We start from the raw sequence: 23045 nt of genomic DNA on the forward strand, positions 1-23045 counted from the left end.
TTGAGTGCTCGCTTCAGCAGCACATATACTAAAAATGAATGAGGTTTGAATTTGTATAAAATCCTTAGCACTGGGCAGGTGCTCAGGAAAACTTCTGACACTGAGTCTCATGCTACCTAAAAATAATTAAGTAGCACTGAAGGGCTTGCAATGAGAAGCTACAGTCTCCAGCTCCACCTTCCTTTCCTGTTCTCTGGAGGCAACCATTTTTAACTTTTTCAGCTATTTTCTAAATAATAAGCTCCTTTACCTATTCCTCGATGTATCAACTTTAGATATTATCTTATTTACATCCTGAAATAATGGTTGAGGATTTAGCTCTCTTTTACTCCCTATCTTTCATCCTTCTGGTGTAATGGTATCACTGTTTATATCACTTGCAAATATTGCTCACCAAAGAGCCAAAAGGTATGCTCTGATTATATTTCTGTAATTGAAAAATCTTCTTATTGTCCTTCTTTTTTCTTTTAAAAGATTTGTTTATTTTATTTATTTATTTTTTTAAAGATTTGATTTATTTGACACACAGAGATCACAAGTAGGCAGAGAGGCAGGCAGAGAGAGAGAGAGGAGGAAGCAGGCTCCCCACTGAGCAGAGAGCCTGATGTAGGGCTCGATCCCAGGACCCCGAGATCATGACCCGAGCCGAAGGCAGAGGCTTAAACCACTGAGCCACCCAGGTGCCCCAAGATTTGTTTATTTTAAAGGCTTGAGTGTGAGCAGGGGGAGGGGTGTAGGGGGAGGGGAGAATCTGAAGCAGACTCAGGCTCGAGCAGGGAGCCCGACAACAGCAAGGGGAAACCCCATTCGGGGGAGCCTAACCTGAGGCTCATCTTGGGGCTTGATCTCAGAACCCTGTGATCATGACCCCAAGATCATGATCTGAGCTGAAACTAAGAATCAGATGCTTAACCAACTGAGCTACCCAGTCTCCCCCCCTCCTTTTTTTCCCCTTTGCATTTGCCTTTCTCGTATACACTTTTTTTTTCAAGTGCTTAATCCTATCAGTTACTCTATCAGATTCACTTTTCTTTTTCTCCTAGAGACTTCCAAATCTTATATGCTTTTCTGTTATGCAGCTGTCATGACGGTAACAAAATAATTAGTCTTTTTTCCTTTCACGTCCAGCCAATATCACTCCCAGCCTCCACTGGGAGTCATTACCTGCCTGTGTTTCTCTTTGTTCCTTTTCTTTTCCATCCATGCTTCTGGTCAGCTCACTTCTTTTCCCAGCCATGTTCTTTCTTGGTCCATCCGTTTGGCCTTCTCAACAGTCTACTCATAGTAGTATTATTATTACTCTGTCAGTCAACTTTTGGCTCATTATGAATTAGCATTTTGAAGTGTTCTCATTTACATAGGGCACCCCAAAGATAACTTGATCCACAGCTAAAAGGGCAATTGTTCTAATGCATATGTGATTGAGGCAGAGCCCTTGCAGGGAGTAGCAAGCTAAGGGCAGCTGATTATAATGAAAGGACAAAGTAAGGCATAAATGCTTCAGGGATGACAAGAACACAGACTGAAAGACCTGAAGATCTATGTTGGCACAAAAATATCCATCGAAAGAGAAACCTTTCCTAAAGGAGTGCCCAGCCAAGGTGTGAGTCTTAGAAAAGCTGGATCCATATTTTAGGAGCAACAACCCACTTTGTTGACAGGTCATAAGTCAAGTAACAAGTTTAATAAAGAATTCATTGAAAAACACTATTTCAACATCAGGCTAAAGGTGGCCCCAGAAGAGTAGGACTTCAGGTTTTTGAACATATTATTGGTTGATAACAAATGTTGAACTTGGAAGGCTACTTCTTTAAGATTTATAGAGCAATGTCCAAGCATCATGACCTTGGACGTACTCCAGAGTCCCATGTTTTATCTAAATGAATCCTTCAGACCAACTGTGTACCTACTTGGCTTTTACTGTACTTTCTCTCCTCTTTTAATTCCTGTTGTCTTTGAACTTGAATTATCTCTAGAAAATGGCTCTCACACTTTCCCTGCCCCTTAGGTCTGCTGTTAAAGAAACTGGATTGTGGACCCTGGGGCCGCTGTTGCTGTATGCGGTGGATTTAGGCTTCCAATTTACCTTCTGTTGATATCCTAGTCCTTAGTTAGGACTTTATCTCTCTCATCTTGCACCTGTCCTGTGACCTATGCAGCTCCAGTTGGACTGCTGCTCCAGTACTTGCTTTATTCAGCCAACTTGCTGGTACTGGTTCCCTGGCTGGTGTCTGAGCTGTGTCCACCCCAGGCCTTTTTTTCCTCCAACACATCACCCTTTTCCCTGACATATGTAAGAGGGGATCTGGCAAATCCTGTCATTCAACCTCCCTGCAGTAGAATAATAATTTCTCTTCTCTTAGAAATGTGACCCAAGGGCAGTTCTCTACGGCCACACCCATTATGAAACGCTGCAGTAAGGGGCAGGTGCAGGGCAGAGTCTACATAGAAGCAACCCCAAAGGGTTCAGAAGTACGTTTTGCTTCTGTCCTCACCGCAGTCTCAAGAGTTGCTGAACTTAATTTCCTTTTCTCTTCCTCAATCATTCTGCTGAATAGTAGCTGAGATCAGATGACCCCGGATGCTGGGGAAGGCTGTATATTAAAATCTGCTTGTTGGGTTCTGTAGCAGAAGAAGGTAGGTGGAACAGAGAGGTCTCAGCTGATGCATTCACAGGTGTGAGATACGTCCTCAGTCAACATTCATCCTCTCTACACTTTATGCACAATCTTTTTCACCTCTCCAGCTCACCAGGGCTGTAAATTTTCTTGTATCAGCTCTGAAAGGAATCTTCTGAGGAAAAGAAGGCCCTAAGGAAGGTTTTTCCAACCAGGTTCCCCTGAGACATCTGCTCTTCTCACTGCCAGCATTTATTCCTCCTTCTGGTGACAGAATGCATTATTTTCCCTGGAGAATCACTCTGTTCTCCTACACTAAAGGCCCGATTGTGTTCCAGGTAGTCTGTGACCCAGCTGTGGCTAATCGGGGTTACAGTCACTCTGGCTGTCGTGTTAGTTTAGGGATGACACGTGACCCACGCTCATCCAGTCAGTTGTGATCACTCCTTTTGTTGGAGTAATTGAAAGAGAGCATGCTCTTTCCATTACGGTTGTTGGGAGGATAAAACCCATATCCGAAACTAATATCAACCATCTTGCTTTGATGAAGGGTCAACTTGCTTGATAAAGCTGCTAGCATACAGGAAAGCAGAGTCACAAGGTGGGAGGAAATGAAACTGAATCAGATAGCCATCACCTGAGCCCCTGGAGCTAGTTGTGCCTGAAGTTTTAGTTGCTACCCCTTGACTTTACACACATTTGAGCCAATAGCACTCCCTCCTTAAAATTTTTCAGAATTGATTAATGAATTTATTATTATTTTTATTTTCATTTAAGTTAGTTTGAATGTCTGTTAACTGCAGCTCAAAGAATCCTGACTGATATAGCCAGTCATTTAATCGAAATTCCTGCCCTCTGAATTCCATGGACAGTGTGTAACGTATTTGCCAAGTATTATAGTGTGTTCTCAGATGTTTGTTTCCCCCAAGTTCTGTTATGATATCTTGGGATTTCCCCTCTTTTCTCCATACTCTTCCCCTCAAGGATTCCATCTCTCTCAGACCTTGAAATTTGGTAGGTGACCTACGCTCCTCAGCACCAACAACCTTCTTGGGAGTCAGAAACATACTTGACTCACATTTTCAGAAACAGTTGTCTTTTAGGTGGACAAATTCATGATGTACAACTGAAATGATAAGGTTTCACAGCTTATAATGTCAGCAGCCCTCTGCTTGAAAATGGGGTATACATTTTACCAGGGAAACAACAGGAGATGGTTAGGTTGCTAGGCTAGCCCACAAGACCAAATTCACCCATCATGTAGGTGAGCAATATTGCTATCCCTAATTATTCTACAGGATCAGTCACCACATGGGATTATCTTGAGATGATTCATTCAAATTTCTACCTGGCAAGAGAGTAAAATATTTTTCTAGCCTACATGCCTATCAATGGGAGTACTCCCTACTATCTCTCACCCCCAGCTGCAGGATGCCACAGTAAGGCTTCCATTAAAAGTCCATGACCTGCGGCGCCTGGGTGGCTCAGTGGTTAGGCCGCTGCCTTCGGCTCAGGTTATGATCTCAGGGTCCTGGGATCGAGTCCCGCATCGGGCTCTCTGCTCAGCAGGGAGCCTGCTTCCCTCTCTCTCTCTCTCTCTCTCTGCCTGCCTCTCTGTCTACTTGTGATCTCTCTCTGTCAAATAAACAAATAAAATCTTTAAAAAAAAAAAAAGTCCATGACCTACGATTTCAGCTGGGTCCCCTGCAACTACCATTTATGTGATGAGACTCTTTGGTCTAGCCCAGATCTAATCGCTTCTCGGCCTTTTGGCTAAGATCAAGTGTGGTCTAGCCCAGATCTTCATTGAATGTTACATCTTTGTCTTGATACTTGTGGGCATCTTCACTGGCTTGTAATATTCCATGTATACAAAACTGAACTCAATCCTTTCTTCCCAAACCATCACTCATATTCCCTAACTTGATAGTACAGCTATTGGTCCAGTTGTTCAGAATGGAAACCAAGGAGTAATTTAAGACATATATCCTCTCTTAGTTATTTGATATTGTCAACCAGTCAATGTGTCCTATAGGTTTTTACTTTGGAGGGTCGTTACTTTGTTTCTTTTGTTTCAACCTCCCAGTCACAGTCTTCAGTAGGCCTTCATAAATTCTCATGGGGGTCACAGCTTTAGTCTCTGAAGTGGTCTTGCTACTCTTTCTGGGCCCCCTTATTCTCAATTCCACATTTCAGTCAGATTATTCTTAAATATGAATCTGGTCAGACCCTGCCCTGCTGACATCCTTCATGACTCTCCACAGGATTTAGGCCTAGGTTCAGTAGCCTTATCTTAGCACACAGGACTCCACGTGATCTGATTCTTGACAACCTCCCTTTTGTTTTAGCCATTTTGGGAGTGACCACATTCATTCATTCAACAGACATTTATCAAGTGCCCAGCCATGTCCTTTCTTGGCACTAGGAATATAGCAGTGAACAGAAACAAAATCCTTGACCTCATGGAGCTCCATTCTAATTGGGGATTGTGAGGCAGAAACTATAATGGAGAAAAGCAAGACAGGAATAGAGAGTGATAGGGGAGGGCCTTCAAGGAATACCTCATTGAGGAGGTGATATATGAACCTAGACTTGAAGGAGGTGAGGGAGGAAGCCATGTGGACATCTAGAAGGGACAGTAGGTGCAAGGGCCCTGGGGTGTTATCAGGGGTCAGTAAGAAGGCTAGTATCGCTGGAGCAGAGAGGGAAAGGAAGGAGGAATGAGTTGAGGCAGATCATGTAGGGCCTTGTAGACCATTCATTGTAGCTACTTTGTTATCCTGAGGGACTTGGAAAAACCACTGAGTTATTCTGATCCTAAGAACAGTGTGCCCTGCATTTATGTCTTAAAAATGAACTCCTTGTTCCCTAGCATGTGTCGTAGCTCATCCTCCATCCTGGCTATAATCTACATTGTTCTTTCTTCAGACAACACTCCTCCTCACTTCTTCATTTCTCTGAAGTCACCTCTTCATCAGGATCTTCCCTTACCCAAAGGTTGATTTAGGTGTATCTCAGGCCCTCATAGCACTATCATTGTAAGTGTTTATGAGGTGAGGAAATAAATGAATAAAGGTATGAATCTAATTGGAAATGAAGAATGCCACGTATGCCAGGGGGAGGCTGATAAGCAGATGCTACTCTTAATAAGGAACATTTTTTGAGTACTCGATATCTGCCAAGCATTACACTAAGTGTATCTCATGGATTGTGTTGTTTAGTGCTCCTCTGCTGTTGATGCTGTTTCAAAACCTATTTTACAGAGGAGGAAACTGATCATGGAGAGGTTAAGCGATTTGTCCAAGGTCCCACACCCAGCAAGGGATGGAGATGGGATTGAACCAGGCAGTTAGGGTCCAGCAGCACTTCATACCTGGATAACAGGAAGTAACTCTTTTCCCAGCCACATAAACACTACAGAAAATAGGTCTGGGCAACTGAACTTCCACAAAGGTCAAAGATGGGCAGTATATCCTGCCTATTCTGGGTGGTACCTTGTTAATTCTCTGAGACAACGTCTATGCAAGTCAAGGTAGAAAGGAGTGTTCTCACTGTAGGCGGGTGTAGCTGTTAAGAGAAGGGCTTTATGTCAGGCAGATCTGGTACTATTCCAGCCCTCCCAGTTGTCACCTGTGGGGCCTGGGGAAGTGACTAAGATACCTTGGACTCAGCTTCCTCATCTATAGAATGGGAATATGATTATTTATAAGGATTACCCTTGGTAAGGCTTACAAAGATCATCCACTCCCCAGCTCATGTCCCTTCATGTTATTTGCTCCAGTTGTCCTGTCTCACAGCAAGATAGCCAGCAGACCCAGTGCCACCAGCCAATCTTGCTCCATCTTTTGGAATGGACACTGGATGAAATGAAATACTCCAGGTATTTTTTTTTTTTAAGTTCTTTATTTTTAGAGTTTGGAGTTCTTAAGTAAGAACCGGGTCAATCCAGGAGCCAGATATCCATGTTTTCTAGGTGGAAGGAACTGTCTCTTTAATGGAAAGAAACCATTATCTACTGAGGGTCCACACAGCATGTCTCAAACTCGTAGAGAGGTGGCCTTGGGGTAAGCACTACTGTAGAAGGAAACCACGGCACTCTGAGTTATATAATGTGCTCCTACTCACATGCCAGATTGTGGCAGATCTGAGACTGGGATCTTGCAGTTGTCTCGCCCTGGGACAAACTGGTTTTATACCTACCCAGTGGCATCAGATGAAGGAGGATCCTGTTGGACCAAATGAGGCTTACCCCTGGAGCCAATACTGTGTCAAAGAATACTTCACTTTAGCTCCTCTAGGTGGCCCGAGACAAAAATCCACTTTCAAAGGGCTTAAGTTAAAAATTTACTAGAAGGGACACTGGGCTATCTTACATAAGAAAGAAGTGAACAGAACTTGGGAAGGCCATGAGCAGAATCTGTCAAGTCACTGAGAACCCACAAAACTAGTTCTTGTCTTGTTCTCAGGTCGCATATTCCCACCTCTATTTTCCGGTCGGTATATGTGCCTTGGACTTTTTCAAGAGACTGGCTCTGCCTGCTTTTATAATCCTTGGATGACCCTGAACTCCCAAGTTACATGTCCAGCATTCAAACAACTTTCCATATTCCCTAACCTCTATCCCTAGCATCCCAGCTCCAAATTCCCCAGAGAGAGAAAGATTTGTTCCAGCCTGAGCCTGCATTTTCGCTGATCCAGTCAGCTGTACTGCGAACCAGGGCCACTTAGGGAAGTCACTCGGACTGAAGTCCAGAGGGAAAAAGTAATTGTCAGAGAAGAGGGTAGGTCAGGAGCTCTTAGGTCTCTACCTCAAACTCTACCTGGTCAATTTGCTAGAAAAATGCTAAGTAAAATGCATAATAATGACCTAAGCATGAACACTTAAAATATTTTTGAAAGCAAAAAAATTTTTTTTAAAGATTTTATTTATTTATTTGACAGAGAGAGAGATCACAAGTAGGCAGAGAGGCAGGCAGAGAGAGAGGGGGAAGCAGGCTCCCTGCTGAGCAGAGAGCCTGACTCGGGGCTCGATCCCAGGACCCTGGGATCATGACCCGAGCCGAAGGCAGAGGCTTTAACCCACTGAGCCACCCAGGTGCCCCGAAAGCAAAATTTTAAGTAACAGGAACACCTTTTTATGATTTAGCATTTTTCTTTCTACAGTTCAGCTGCTCATCATAAAATTTCATTGAATCCTCATTGTACTGCTAGGACTCAAAAGGAGGATAAGTTTCAAAACCTGAAATCATGCAAGATCATGCTCAGCTCCTGTGGTTTGAACTTCAGAGCATCTATAACGTCAACAGTCCTTACAGAAGAATGTCTTCCTCTTTCCTGAGAAGCCCCTGAGGCCCTGCTTTCATTCATTGGTGAGAAGGGATTCTTTTGCTTCCTAATTTTTTAATTACTATTAGTGCCTCTAGCATCCTGCTTGCTTTGCCTTCTTTGAGACTTCGTTCCAAGAAAGGAGGACATCTGATTCCTCACTAATCAAGTTTTCTTTTTCAGCAGCTTGGCATAAGCTGGAAAAAGAAAAATGGCATGTTCCTGTAAGCTTCGTGCCTTTCTTCTTATAACTCCACTGCCTTTATTCAACACCAAGTGTTTACCAAGCCCCTGTGAGGTGCCAGGACTTGGGCAACTTGCACGTTCAACTTGCAACTGCGGGTTCTAGCTGCAGCTGTTTTATTACCTTGCTGCTCTGATAATAGATCCTCTTAAAGGAACAGTCACATTTTCTCAAGCTTTCTAAAGTACGTATTAAAAATATTTAGCTAGGTTATACATTGACTTCTCTAAGTACAGATCTGCAAAGTTCAAAATGAGTTGAAGAATCGATGCAGGTTGCTTGGCTTTTTTTTTTTTTTAAAGGATATCCTAGATTTTCTCCAGTTTACATTTTTCAACACTCCTGGACTGACAACATGGTTGTACACCATTTAAGAGTCAGAAAGTATGTTATTAGCTCTCATAGCTGATTTGTAATCCTACCTTGGTGTAGATGTGTACCAAACTACCACTTCCTGTTAAAGATATTAAAGATTAGTAACACATGCCTTGATTGAGCCAGCTGAGATTGTTTTGGTGGGGAGACACCAAGGTGTGAGATATGCCAGTGTCCTGCTTGTATATGGGATCCTGGAGCAACAGGACAGCCTTGGTCTGCTGGGGTGGTTCCATCGGCGTTTGTTCACGAGTTTCTTTTGGTAGAGAAATGCACATCATGAACCTGCCCACTCTCCTTGCTGGAAGGGGAAGGATGTTGCAAAAACTTGGCTTGTTGCAAAATCCCCTGGAAATGTCTGTTTACTGTGCTTCACAGAGAGAGGTCTATGATTGAATAATGATGCTTGAGTTCTTGACTGCCGTCTGTAGGGGATGCCTCTCTCATTTGTCACTTGAAAGGCTGCAATTACCAAAATTGCTTATAATGGCTCTCCTTTAAGAGTTCCTATCGGGAATCCCTTCGTGAAGATTCACTCATGCATGCATTTATTCATTCGTCTTTCTTCATGGCCATGTGAACAAATGTGTTCTACTGAAACACAATGAACCTGCCTGCCAAAAAAGACAACTCAAAATTTTTATGGTTAAGACCAGCCGATCACCTGGGATTAAACCCAGTGGTGTGCTGGAAAATGTATTTCCTAAAAAAATTAAAAAGTTCTAATTTGTAGTGTTTGCCAATTTCCCTGGTGTAAATATTCTCTCCATAGCTGAGTTCAAGCCACCAGTGTGATGCCATTGAAGGTGGATCTGGGGGGAAGTTGTGTGTAGTGGCCCCCATGGGTCATATGAGCTGTCTCCATATGCTCTTCTCTCTACACTGCATATGTGTATGGTCATATGCTTGGGGCACTTGGGAGGCTCAGTTGGTTAAGTGTCCAACTCTTGATCTCACCTCAGGTCTTGATTTTGAAGTCATAGGTTCAGGCCCTGCATTGGGCTCCATGCTGGGCCTGGAGGCTACTTGAAAAAAAAAAAATGATCCTGCCCTTGCTGATTTCCCTCCCTTCCTCCTGGTGTTGTTGTTTTTGTTCTTCTTCTTCTTCTAAATTTTCTTCTCCTTCTCCTGCTGCTGCTACTGCTGATGCTTCTGCTTCTTCTTCTTCTCCTTCTCCTCCTCCTCCTTCTTCTTCTCCTTCTTCTTTCCCTTCTCCTCCTCCTTTTCCTCCTCCTCCTCCTCCTCCCCCCCCTTCCCGCCCTTCTTCCCTCTCCACTCCTTCTCCATCCTCTGCTTCTTTTCTGGTTTCTTTACCCAGCACTTGCTTTCTTCTCCCTTCCTTGTCCCTGGTTTCAACTCTTAACCTGTTCTGCAACCCTGACCTCAATTCTCACGTCTGACTCCTTTAGATTTATTGTTTGTAATGTTCTCTTTCTAGCTCTTGGGACTCTGTATCCTCCTACCTGGCTGCTGCTTTGGCATTTGCCATTTCAGGGATTCTTGGATAGATACTCTTTCCCAAAGGTTCCACTCGGTGAAGCCGAATCACTGTTCTCACTCACAAGGCAGGCTGGTTGCAGCTCCCGCAGCAGGAGCTGGGAGTGGGGTGAGGGCGACATTCATAAAGAACAACACAACTATTATGAGGCCTGGGGGCTGGTGCTTGTCAAGTGCATGTCCAAGTTCAGATCTCAGCTCTGCTACTTCCTCTTGTATTATCCTGGACACATTACTCATCTTGCTGTTTCTGGCTTCTCATCTTTAAGAGAGAGGGCCTCGTTGGGCTAGTCCTTGATTAACAGATTTATATTTGTGAAGTGCTTATAATAGTGCCAATCACACAGTATGTGCCATGCAGATGTTTGTCAAATAAATAATTCCCATTCCACAAATATTTACTGAGTACCTAGTTGGGGCCAAGTGCATGTACTAGGCCTTATGGGCACTTTTAAGACTGGAACACTTTCTTCTCTTAGTTGTTCACAGTGTAGCTCAGGGAGGGGAGGTAACACGTATACACAAGTTGCCTTGATATATAGAGGAGATTTAAATAAATTATTGAAAATTACGTGGTAGATACTGGGATTGGTACTTTATATCCATTATTTTATTTACTATCATTTAATGTCACTTAAGAGATCATCTTTACCACATTTATATTAAAAAAATTATTAGAAAGACCAAACATTTAAAATCATTGGCCTACGCTGCCTTTGGCTCAGGTCATGATCTCAGGTCCTGGGTTCAAGCCCCACATCGGGCTTTCTGCTCAGCAGGGAGCCTGCTTCCTCCTCTCTCTCTGCCTGCCTCTCTGCCTACTTGTGATTTCTCTCTGTCAAATAAATAAGTAAAATCTTTAAAAAAAAAATCATTGGCCTACTTGTTAGCTTTTTTCATGGATGTCAACAATTCCTTTTGATTAGATAGTTTTTTTCTGATGGGGCATTCATATTTTAAAATTATTTTTTCTTTTATTATGGATATTTCAAGCATGCACAAAATAGACACAATGATATAATGAACCCCTAGGTACTCATCACCCAACTTGAATCATTAACAACCTATAACTGATAATTGTCTTGATTTATTCATATCCCCACTCACTCTCCCCATCTAGATAATGAAAAAAGGAAATTCTAGACACCATATCATTCCACCTGCACTATTCTCATTTTATAGGTAAGCGAAATGAAGCTTAGGGAGTTTAGGCAATTTGGTGAAGGTTGCACAGCTAATAAGTGGTCAAGCTGGGACCTGCACCCCTGTTTTACTCCAAAGTCTGTGCTTTTAACCAGAATGCTAAAATTGGGGGGAGGCTACAAGTGCCTCCTCCAAGTACCTCCCTTCCTACAAGGAAGGGAAGAAAATGGGAATTCAGAAGTGAATCCAAGAGGACTTTGCAAAGAAATGGCACTTGAGGCTGGTGAAGTAAAGGCAGAGACTTTTACAAGAAATGAAAAGCTTACATTAAGGCACAGAGAAAAGCAATTGTATGCTGAGCAGTGGGTTTGAAGAGTATTATTCTTGTGTAGCAAGCAGGTTAACTTGATCAGAATCATTTGGGGAGGGCCTTGTTTAAAATGCTAATTGCTGGGACACCCACCTTGAGGGAGGGACCAACTCTCTGATGTTTGGGGCCTCCAAATCTAATTTTTTTAAAATTTAATTTTATTTTTTCAGGGTTCCAAGATTCATTGTTTATGCACCACACCCAGTGCTCCATTCAATATGTGCCCTCCTTAATACCCACCACCAGGCCCACCCAACACCCCACCTCCCTCCCCTCCAAAACCCTCAGTTTGTTTCTCAGAGTCCACAGTCTCTCATTGTTCATCTTCTCCTCCAATTTCCCCCAATTCCCTTCTCTTCTCCACCCAAAGTCCTCCGTGTTATTCCTTATGCTCCACAAGTAAGTGAAACCATGTGATAATTGACTCTCTCTGCTTGACTTATTTCACTCAGCATAATCTCCTCCAGTCCCGTCCATGTTGATACAAAAGTTGGGTATTCATCCTTTCTGATGGAGGCATAATACTCCATTGTATATATGGACCACATCTTCTTTATCCATTCGTCTGTTGAAGGGCATCTTGGCTCTTTCCACAGTTTGTCAACTGTGGCCATTGCTGCTATGAACATTGGGGTACAGATGGCCCTTCTTTTCCCTACCTCTGTATCTTTGAGATAAATACCCAGTATTGCAATTGCAGGGTTATAGGGTAGCTCTGTTTTTGGTTTCTTAAGGAATCTCCACACTGTTTTCCACTGTGGCTGCACCAACTTGCATTCCCACCAACAGTGTATGAGGATTCCCCTTTCTCCACATCCCCTCCAACACTTGTTGTTTACTGTCCTGCTAATTTTGGCCATTCTAACTGGTATAAGGTGGTATCTTATTGTGGTTTTGATTTGAATTTCCCTGATGGCTAATGATGATGAACATTTTTTCATGTGTCTGTTAGCCATTTATATGTCTTCTTTGGAGAAGTGTCTGTTCATGTCTTTCCCCCATTTTTTGACATGATTATCTCTTTTGTATGTGTTGAGTTTGAGGAGTTCTTTATTGATCTTGGATATCAGCCCTTTGTCTGTAGTGTCATTTGGGAATATCTTCTCCCATTACGTGGGTGGCCTCTTTGTTTTGTTGACTGTTTCCTTTGCTGTGCAGAAGCTTTTGATCTTGATGAAGTCCCAAAAGTTAATTTTTGCTTTTGTTTCCTTTGCCTTTGGAGATGTGTCTTGAAAGAAGTTGCTGTGGCCTATGTCGAAGAGGTTACTACTCATGTTCTCCACTAGGATTTTGATAGATTCATGCCTCACGCTGAGGTCTTTTATCCATTTCGAGTTTATCTTTGTGAATGGTGTAAGAGAATGCTTGAGTTTCATTCTTCTATACATAGCTGTTCAATTTTCCCAGCACCATTTATTGAAGAGACTGTCTTTTTTCCACAATATATTCTTTCCTGCTTTGTTGAAGATTATTTGACCATAGAGTTGCAGGTCCATATCTGGGCTCCCTACTCTGTTCCACTGGTCTGTGTGTCTGTTTTTGTGCCAGTACCATGCTGTCTTGGTGATCACAGCTTTGTAATGATTTTGTTTTTGTTTTCCACTATCTGTTCAAATCCTTTACATAACCCTGAGAGAAATCCCAGGGAAGCCCATGACTTTCAAGGTCATTGTTAATCAGGTCTCCACTCATCTCAAGCCATAGAAAAGTCTTAATTTAGCAAATATATCCCATGTAATACTTCAAATTCAGTTTAGAGATTTCAATTTAGAGATTTTTACAAAGAAAGTGAAATCTCTGTCTTCGTGCTCCTAGGGCATGCTTGGGCTGGCAGTCCACATTGGGGAAGGAGAAAGTGGGGGTCTGTTTCTCTTTTTCCTGGTTCAGACTTCTCCTCTCATCTCAGTCATCAGATTGCCTCCATATTTTCCAGAGCAGCATTGGAAGGAGGGAGACAGTATCAGGTATAGAAAAACCCTTACTTTTACTTTAGGACTGCTTTCTGGAGAATAAACTGTTTCAATTTTCCAGATTCCTAAATTGGTCTTCATATGTGTTTGTCCTGCTATTCAGCTTTTATGCCAGGTTTTTAATTTTAACAAACCACTATTTAAATTTCCAAGAATTCTGATTATTTTTATTGTTGGCAGCCGGATTTTGATTTAAGAATGTGATATTGACTTAAATATCTTTTCATACATTAACTATAGTTATTTCAGTGTTCTCTTCTAATTCTTTTGTTAACTTTACTTCATTTGGTGTTAGTTCCTCCTATATTCAGCCTCCTACCTCTCATGCTGTTTGCCTCAACTATTTAATTGTCTGGATTGATTAGTGTGGTTCTTTCAGCACAAGTGAAAATCACTGTGGCTCAGGCAATGGAAGATTATGATCACAGGGGATTTGGTGTGGGAATATGTAGGACAATTGAGTTTTCCTTAAAGAATGCAGAAGGTGGGGTTCCTAGGTGACTCAGTTAAGTGTCTGCCTTCAGTTTAGGTCATGATCTCTGGGTCCTGGGATCAAGCCCTGCATCGGGCTTCTGCTCAGTGAGGAGTCTGCTTCTCTCTTTCTCTCTCCCTCTGCCCCTCCCCACTGCTTGTTCTCTCTCTTTCAAATAAGTAAATAACATCTTTAAAAAAATAATGCAGAAGGTGATTGCATTCTGGGCACAGGGACTTCTTATCTATTGGGCCATCTGGAAGGGACTGGGGACACTGATATGCTTCTCTCTCAAGCCCTAATCCTGCCTCATGGAATCCTCCTGTGGCTGACTCCCTACTGCATTTAGAGGAATGTTCTTTTACCATAACAATCAGTAATGCAAGGATTAGTCAATATTAGGTTATGTAAATTACCATGTTAATAAATCAAGGGGGAAAAAACTATTTAATTTAGTCAAATGCAAAATCACATTTAATAAATTTCAAAGTCCAATGCTGATTTTAAACATTTGGTTACATTACAAAAATAGACATATAACTAACATGGCAAAATATGTAAAATTCGCACACATTTATACACAGCAAAAAACCCCCATTTTGATGAGCAGTAAAACATGAATTGAGGAATAAAATGACACCTACATTCACCACTAAATAATTTTTTAGTATATAAGCAATGAACACTATATATAAAATTTAGAAATAGCAGAAAAATATAATGGAGGTTGGAAGTCCCTCCTCATATAATGGAATGCTTAGGAGATAACCAATATGAATATTTTGATGCCATTTCTCCAAATTTTACTTTCCTCAGCAAATTAAGATATATTATTTTTCAGATGGATCACAAAATGAGATCAAAGAATTGGCCATCAAATTTATTTATTTATGTAGTAAAGATTTAGTTATTCATTTGAGAGAGAGAGTGAGAGGGCCCAGAATTGGAGGGGCCAGAGGGAGAGGAAGAGAGAGAATCTCAAGCAGACTCCCCAATGTGCGGCTCAATCCCACAACCCGTGACTGGAGCTGAAATCAAGAGTCAGATGTTTAACCAGCTGAGCCACACAGGTGCCCCCTAGTCCACACATTTAGACAATAGTATAAAGTAGCATAACAATTTTAACTGGGGACAAAAGTTGATTTTAAATTAAAATCCATTTTATTTTTTGAAGTTTTTTTTTTTTTTAAATTTAATTGACAGAGAGAGATCACAAGTGGGCAGAGAGGCAGGCGGGGGGGGGGGGCGGGGAAGCAGGCTCCCTGCTGAGCAGAGAGCCCAATGCGGGGCTCCATCCCAGGACCTTGGGATCATGACCTGAGCCAAAAGCAGAGGCTTTAACCCACTGAGCCACCCAGGTGCCCCTGTTTTTTGAAGTTTTTATTTAAATTCCACTGAGTTAACATACAGTGTTATGTTCATTTCTGGTATATAATTTAATGATTCAGGACCTCCATATAACACCCAGTGCTCATCAGGACAAGTGTACTCCTTAATCCCCATCACCTCTTTCACCCATCTTCCTAGTATCTCCCCTCTGGTGACCATCACTTTGTTCTCTGTAGCTAAGAGTCTGTTTCCTGGTTTGTCTCTCTCTCTTATTTTTTTGTTCAAATTTGTTATTTACAGATGTTTCAATTATGTATTGATGTGTAGCAAATTACCCCAAGGCTCTTTGGCTTAAGACAACAACCATTTTATTACTTGCTCATATTATGCCAGTCAGAGTGGTACTCACTCCTCCCTCTTTATATGGCCTTTCCATGTAGTCCCACCAGCAGGGGAGCCAGACTTCTTACAGGGTAGATCCAGACCCACAAAAGCACAAAACTAGAACCTTCTGGGCTTCCTTAATTCTTGCTCACAGTGCTATCCCCACTGCAGTCTGTTGATTAAAAAAGCAAGTCAGAGGCCCAGTGAAGAATCAAGCAAGGGGCTACACAAGAGTGTGAATACCAAGAGGCATGGTTTGTCAGTACCACAGTTTAATAGACTAGCATCACAAATATGCTTTTAGTTACAGACAACCCAAAAGAATGAATTGGAAAATAATTAGGAACAATAAGAGCTTAGTGAAATGACTGATAACAGAATAGATAAAAACAATTATATACCTGAACAGTGTTACAAAGTTCAATAGAATCAAAGGTAGTATTTACTATATCAATAACTTTTCTCATGAATACTTATTTAGCCACTGCCATATAATGAGTATTATGCTGGGCCCCAGCTATACAGAGGTACATAGAACAGGCACAGATTTAATCCTTATAAAATTCACAGTCTAGAGAAGCATGCATACATTCAACAAAGTTCCTGAGGTAGGAAAGAACTAGTGCATTAATGAGCTATTGCTGTGATGAATGCTGTGTAACAAACAATCCCCAAATCTTAGTGGCCTAAAACAATAAATATCTGTTGTTCTGCTCAACAGTGTTCACTGTTGGTGAGGGCTGGTTTGGCAAACAGGGTAGGCTCAGGTCTGTTGCACTCATCTCTCCATTGGGACCAGCAGCTAATCAGAGTGCTCTCCTGCCAGATGGCAGAAATCCAAGCCAAACCATGTCTGTCCATTCACAGTCTCTGTTTGTACTGTTAACTTACATTCTATTGGCCAAAGCAAATCACATAGCCAAGTCCAATATCAGAGACTGAGATGTATAATTCTATTACATGGAGAAAATGAAGAAATAGAAACAATAATTTAATTAACCACAGTAACTTGAAGAACTGTGATAGGTCCACTGGGGCTTGGGTGCCATAAATGAGAAGGATAGCGGTGGGATATAAGGTTGAAGTGACTGATAGATAAGGGACAGATCATTTAGGACTTTATTGCCCTTATTAAAGATGTTGAATTACATCTAAAAGCAGTGCAAAGCCATTGGAGGCTTTTAAGCATGAGAGTGATGTGGTCAATTTGGCTTTTAAAAAAGATGTCACTTGAGTACCCGGGTGGCTCTGTTGGTTAAACACCTGACTTGGATTTGGCTCATCTTGTGATCTCAGGGTTGTGAGACTGAGCCCCATGTTGGGCTCCACACTCAGCAAAGAGTCCACTTGAGATTCTCTCTTTCTCTCTGTTTGCCCCCCCCCACCCTATGCGCTCTCTCTCTCTCTCTCTCTCTCTCTCTCTCTCTCTCTCTCCCCCTTTGTTTCTAAAATAAATAAATTATTTTTAAAAAGATGTTGCTGTGTAAAGAACAGAAGAAAAGAGGACATAGAGTAGTTATCAAGTTATTGCAGTAAGTTAAGATGGTGGCTTGGCTTAGGGAGGAAGAGTGATAGTAGAGATGAAAAGGATTGGGATCTATTTTATAGGAAAAGTATGGTTAGATTTGAATGTGACTTGGACGTGAGGTTGAAGGAAAACTCAGGAATGACTCAAATTCCTGGTGATTGCACTAGGTGAACATAGGTGTCCTAATTGCACTGGGGAGGATCTGGCAAAGGAACAGATTCGAGGAGACAGATTCAAAGTTCAGTTTTGGAAATACTGAATTCCACATTCTTGTGAGACAGTAGTCATAAATATCTAGGGATAAACTTAACAAGCAATGTGAAGGATCTATATGAATAAAACTATAAACCTCTATTGAGGGCCATAAAAGAAGATTTGAATCAATGGAGTGTCAAGCCTTACACTTGAATAGGAAGACTCAAAATTATAGAGATGTCAATTTTCACTAAATAAATCTATAAATTCAATGCAATTTCAATCAAAATTTCAATAGTATTTTTTCCCCCTTAGAACTTGAAGCAATTACCAGGAACATTCTCTAGAAGAAGAATAATGAGAAATAACCTGCTCCATTATACATTAAAATACATTATAAAACAACAAAATTTATAACAGCAGAATGTAGACAGAGGGGGTAGACTGATAGCTCAATGGCGTGAAATAAAGTGTGGAAATACAGATCCGAGAACAGATGAGGATTTAGTATGTTACAAGGGTAGCATATCCAAGTGGTGGGAGAAAAACTGTTCAGTAAATGGCTTAAAGACAACTAGATAGCTACTTGGAGAGAAAAGGAGATAAAGCAGCGTTTGTGGAGCTCTACTTTTCTCTTTTTATCTGCTATATACTATTCTATTTCAGTACAAATAAATATAGGATCATAAGATATTCATATTGATGTACTTTTAGGTTTTTCCCTTTTTTATAAACAATAAAGTGAAAAGAAAATGTTTATATAGCATCTTTGGACAAATGTGCAACTCCTTTTCTAGTGTAGATTCAGAGATGTGAAATTGCTGGGTCAGAATGGGTTGTACTTTTTTTTTTTTTTAAGGACTGCTGAATTTCCCTTTGAAATCCCAAACTACACTCTAGCAACAGTGGACAAGAAAACAAAAATGAAATAACCTGAAAAAAATAGATGAATCAAGTTAATAAAAATAAAAGCAGAGATAAATGAAACAAACCACAAAAAAACAATAGTTGAGACAATCAATAAAACCCAAAGCTGGAGTGTTTGAAAGAATGATAAAAACACTCAAACTCTGGGCAAGGGTGATCAAGGCAAAGAGAGAAGACACAAATGGTGTTATGCATGACAAGAGAGAGGCATGGATGCAGAGGAGATTTTTAAAATTAGAGGACTTTTTTGTGTAGCATCTTAGCTGAAGTCAGAGGGTGAGGTAGGAACTGCAAATAATGAAAATTGCCAGTGAAATTCTTTTGTAAGTTGGGCTAATGTTGGAGATAGATATGCTCTTGCAAAAATCTAATGATTTTTCTTCAGCTTTGAATTCCATCACTATATTTATGATTCATGACCGACTTACATGAAACATATCTCTTTTTTTTAAAGATTTTATTTATTTATTTGACAGAGAGAGATCACAAGCAGGCAGAGAGGCAGGCAGAGAGAGAAGAGGAAGCAGGCTCCCCGCTGAGCAGAGAGCCCGATGCGGGGCTCGATCCCAGGACCCTGAGATCATGACCCGAGCCGAAGGCAGAGGCTTAACCCACTGAGCCACCCAGGCGCCCCATAAACATATCTTTAAACTACTGAATTACACTTGGAGTGGTGAGATACTCTAATATTGAAACAGGCTGACTGCGTGAATAGCAGATTCACATCTTGCTCATATGAGACATAACTTCTTTAATTGGAATAACAGAAGGAATTACCCACATAGTTTGAATTGTTACCCTCCCCTTTCCCCCCTCTTCTTTTCTTTAAAAAGATTTAAAAAATGTAATAGAGCATGTATAGTTGAATTCACATAATAAATATATGAGTGATATGATCCAACTATATAACTTTATATACCAAATCATTTGAAAACCTAGATAAAATGGACAAAGATGTCAAGGAAAATATAAATCACCAAAAATTGGTCCAAGAAAGCCAATAGAAAATACTTAACAAAAAATAAGTAGTTAAAGACTCATCTGTCAATCTGCCCTCCTTATCACCCAGGACACAAGCCTTTTGCAGTTATATAGGCAAGCTCTATGGAATCTCAGAGAAGAGCTCCCTCCCATCTTACATTTCAGAGTGTAGGAAAACATGGGGCCCCACCAGTCTTACTTTATAAGTCTAGTTTATTTCTGATTTCAAGGCAAGAAGCTACAATTATAGGCCAATCTCACTTATGAATGTAGAGGCCCAAACTCTAAATAATACCAGATAATTGAATCTAGTGATGTATCAAAAGAGTAATACATCTTGATCAAGTAAAATTTATCTGAGAAATTCAAGTTGGGAAATCAATGTAAATATCAATGTACCTTACTGTATTTAGGGATTGAAGGGGGAAAAATTCAGTGGGTACTGGGAAGACATTTGCTAAAATGCAGCATCTTTTCAGGAATAAAAACACAAGAAATAGATACAAAGGGTATCTACCATAAATATACAGCAAATTTTTTTTTATTGAAGTGTAATTGACATGCAATGTTATATTAATTTCAAGTGTACAGCATGGTGATTTGACAACTCTGTACATTATGCTATGTAGCTACCATCTGTCACCAACCAATGCTATTACAATACCACTGACTATATTCCCTATGCTAATATACAGCAAATATTATAATTAATGGTGAATCTTTAGAAACGTTGTCATTAAAGTAAGAAGAAACACATTGGATGTTAGCTTTAACTACCAATCATTACAATTCTAGTGAGGGTCTACCCAATGTAACATGAGGAAATGTAAGAAGATAAATACTGGGCAGGAATATAGAATTACAGAATGGTATTGACTGAAACATGAAAACATCGTTCTCTTTGCTCCCTTGGCTGTCAGTAACACTTAAAAAAAAAAACCCTAAACCACATAATGGAGCATATTCTGTTTACTCTTCTGTAACTCAATTATATATATGGAATATCTCTATAGGGGCACATATACATTAGGTGAATTAATGCAGTTTGTTTAACCAGGTCCCTACTGATGAACTTTGGATTCTTTTTTCTTTCATTTTTTTCTTTACTTTTTTCTTTTGTGTTTTTTTCTTTTTCTTTTTGCTATTGTAAACACTTCTTTGCCTTTGTGTCACTGTATTTGAGGGTTAAATGTTTAGATCTTGAATTGCTAGGTTAAAAACAACCTAGATATCTTTCACCACAGGAATAGTGAAACATTGTGGCTTGTTTTGTATTCCAAACCATGGAATACACCTCAGCGATAAGAAGGAATAGACTATTGGTACACACTACAATTGGGAAGAATCTATGGAATTATGCTGAGTGAAAAAAGCCAATCCTAAAAGGTCACATACTCTCTAATTCCCTTTATATATAACATTTTTAAATGACAGAGTTTTAGAAGTGGAAGGCAGATTAGTGATGGGCAGGGTTGGGTGGTGGAGAGTTGGGGGCATGTAGGACTGATCATTAAAGGCAGCAGGAATGATCCTGGTGGTTTTGGAGCTGTTCAGTGTCTTCACTGTGGTGCTGAATCCTGATGGGGATATGTGAATCCAAATGTGAAATTTTAGAGGACTACAACACACACACACACACACACACACACACACACGCACACACACACACAAATGAATACAAGTAAGATGGGGAATCTCAATAAGATGAATGGATTGTATCAATGTTAGTATCCCAATTGTGATATTATACACTAGTTTTTTTTATTTCTTTTCAGCGTAACAGAAATCATTGTTTATGCACCACACCCAGTGCTCCATGTAAGACGTGCCCTCCATAATATTTAAAGATTTTATTCATTTGACAGATAGAGATCACAAGTAGGCAGAGAGGCAGGCAGAGAGAGAGAGAGAGAGAAGAAAGCAGACTCCCCGCTGAGCAGAGAGCCTGATGCGGGGCTCGATCCCAGGACCCTGAGATCATGACCTGAGTCGAAGGCAGAGGCTTTAACCCACTGAGCCACCCGGCGCCCCATTATACACTAGTTTTACAAAATGTTATCACTGGGGAAACTGGGTAAAGAGTACGTGGGATCTCTTTGTATTCTTTCATGTGAAACTATGATTATCTCAAAATATAAATTAAAAATTAAATATAAATATAAAAAAATTTAAAACACCTCAGGTTAAAAAGGGCATTTAGTTTCCAGTTTTTATATTTTTGTCAAGTTGCCCTCTGAAAAATGTTGCTTCAGTGTATGTTGCTAATGACAGTAAGGGATATAGAAGTGTCTCTGTTCCTCCAAATTTAAACAACAAAGAGATAATACTTTTGACCCATCAAACTGGAAAGACTTAAGAGTGATTTATATTCCACTGCTGGCCAGGGTGTGGGAAATAAGCACTCTCAAATGTTGTTTGTGCATGCTGTACGTTGGGTTCCCCAGGAAGGAGACTCAGGCGGGGGGTTTATTAGAGCATGTTATTGGAATCAGCAAGTCCAGAAGGAAAGGAGGAAGGCAGGACTGGGCATAGGGAGAAGCTGAGCTAAGATGCAGTCTCAGCAGAGACCTCAGCTGACCCTACAGATAGTTTTGAAGCATGAGTGACCCTTCAGAGTTGTCGTCAGTTGGGGAATGAAGCTTTTTGTTCTCCTGTAGATCAGTTATTTGATGTACCCACTGTGCCAGGACTGGGGTGGTTTATGACAAATATTGACTGATGTCAAGTGATGTAGCATTTTGCCTCCCAAGGTGTATAGTGGTTTGTCTCTGGTGGATGTTCTGTAGTGGGCAGGAATATATCCACCCCCTAGGCATTTTCTCATGTCCACCCACCTTGTATCTGATACATCAGTCACTCTCCATTCAGGCCAGGCCACTCTCCTGGCTCACTGGGTTTACATATATTTAAACCTCAGATCCCTTCTCTTTCCTCACAAAACAGATAATCAGCTGTACCAGTTTGTATTTTTTGCTGTGCAGACATTAAAAATTTTTTATGAGGTCAATTTATTTGTCTGTATTTAATCTTTTCTTTTATGGCTTCTAGATTTTGTGCCACAGTTGCAAAGATTTCCCATTCCAAATTTATTTTAAAATCCATCTTTGTTTCAAGTAATTTTTTTTACTTAAATTTTTTTGTCCTTTTGAGATTTGTTACGATAGAAAAAATGAGAAGACGATCTAGCATCATTCACTTAAAAGACTAGCCAGCAGTCTTTATACCATTTATTTCATAATTTATAAGTTTACCACTAAATTGAAATGTTGCCTTATCATATACTAAACTCTCTGATGATTCTGATGAATAATTTCTTAAATCTTCTTAATACCAAGTTGTCTTTGCATTTCTGAAATGAATCCTACTGGCTCATGATTTATTATATTTTTATGTCTTGTTGAATTCTATTCACTAATATTTTATCTAGGTATTTTGCATCTATTTTCAACCATGAAAATGGCCACTCATTTTTATTTCGCTCTGCTTTAGTTTTACTGTTTTCTATAGCAAAAAGGGATTTGGAACTACTGATTCTAGGCTTTGACTTCAGGATGGAGCTGAAAATGTACCTCTTTACTGTGTGTGTGTGTGTGTGTGTGTGTGTGTGTGTGTGTGTGTGTGTGTTTCCTAGAAGGAAACTCTCCAAATGGGCACTGGGGATAGAAAAATGGGATATCTCACCCAATT

The 23045-nt window shown here is 40.5% G+C and overlaps 1 long non-coding RNA gene across 2 annotated transcripts in view; it reads left to right on the forward strand.

The window, feature by feature from the left end:
- The first annotated feature begins 2540 nt into the window (after nucleotides 1-2540).
- LOC125090311 (uncharacterized) overlaps nucleotides 2541-23045 on the forward strand; it is a 39703-nt gene continuing 19198 nt past the window's right edge. The window contains exons 1-3 of one of the 2 annotated variants that reach the window (XR_007124293.1): nucleotides 2541-2637; nucleotides 6400-6498; nucleotides 7782-7987. This is a non-coding gene — a long non-coding RNA (uncharacterized LOC125090311). The remainder of the gene's footprint in view (nucleotides 2638-6399; nucleotides 6499-7781; nucleotides 7988-23045) is intronic. The other variant, XR_007124294.1, reaches the window with a different exon arrangement.

This window comes from Lutra lutra, chromosome 18, assembly GCF_902655055.1.
Source record: "Lutra lutra chromosome 18, mLutLut1.2, whole genome shotgun sequence".
Lineage (NCBI taxonomy): Eukaryota > Metazoa > Chordata > Mammalia > Carnivora > Mustelidae > Lutra > Lutra lutra.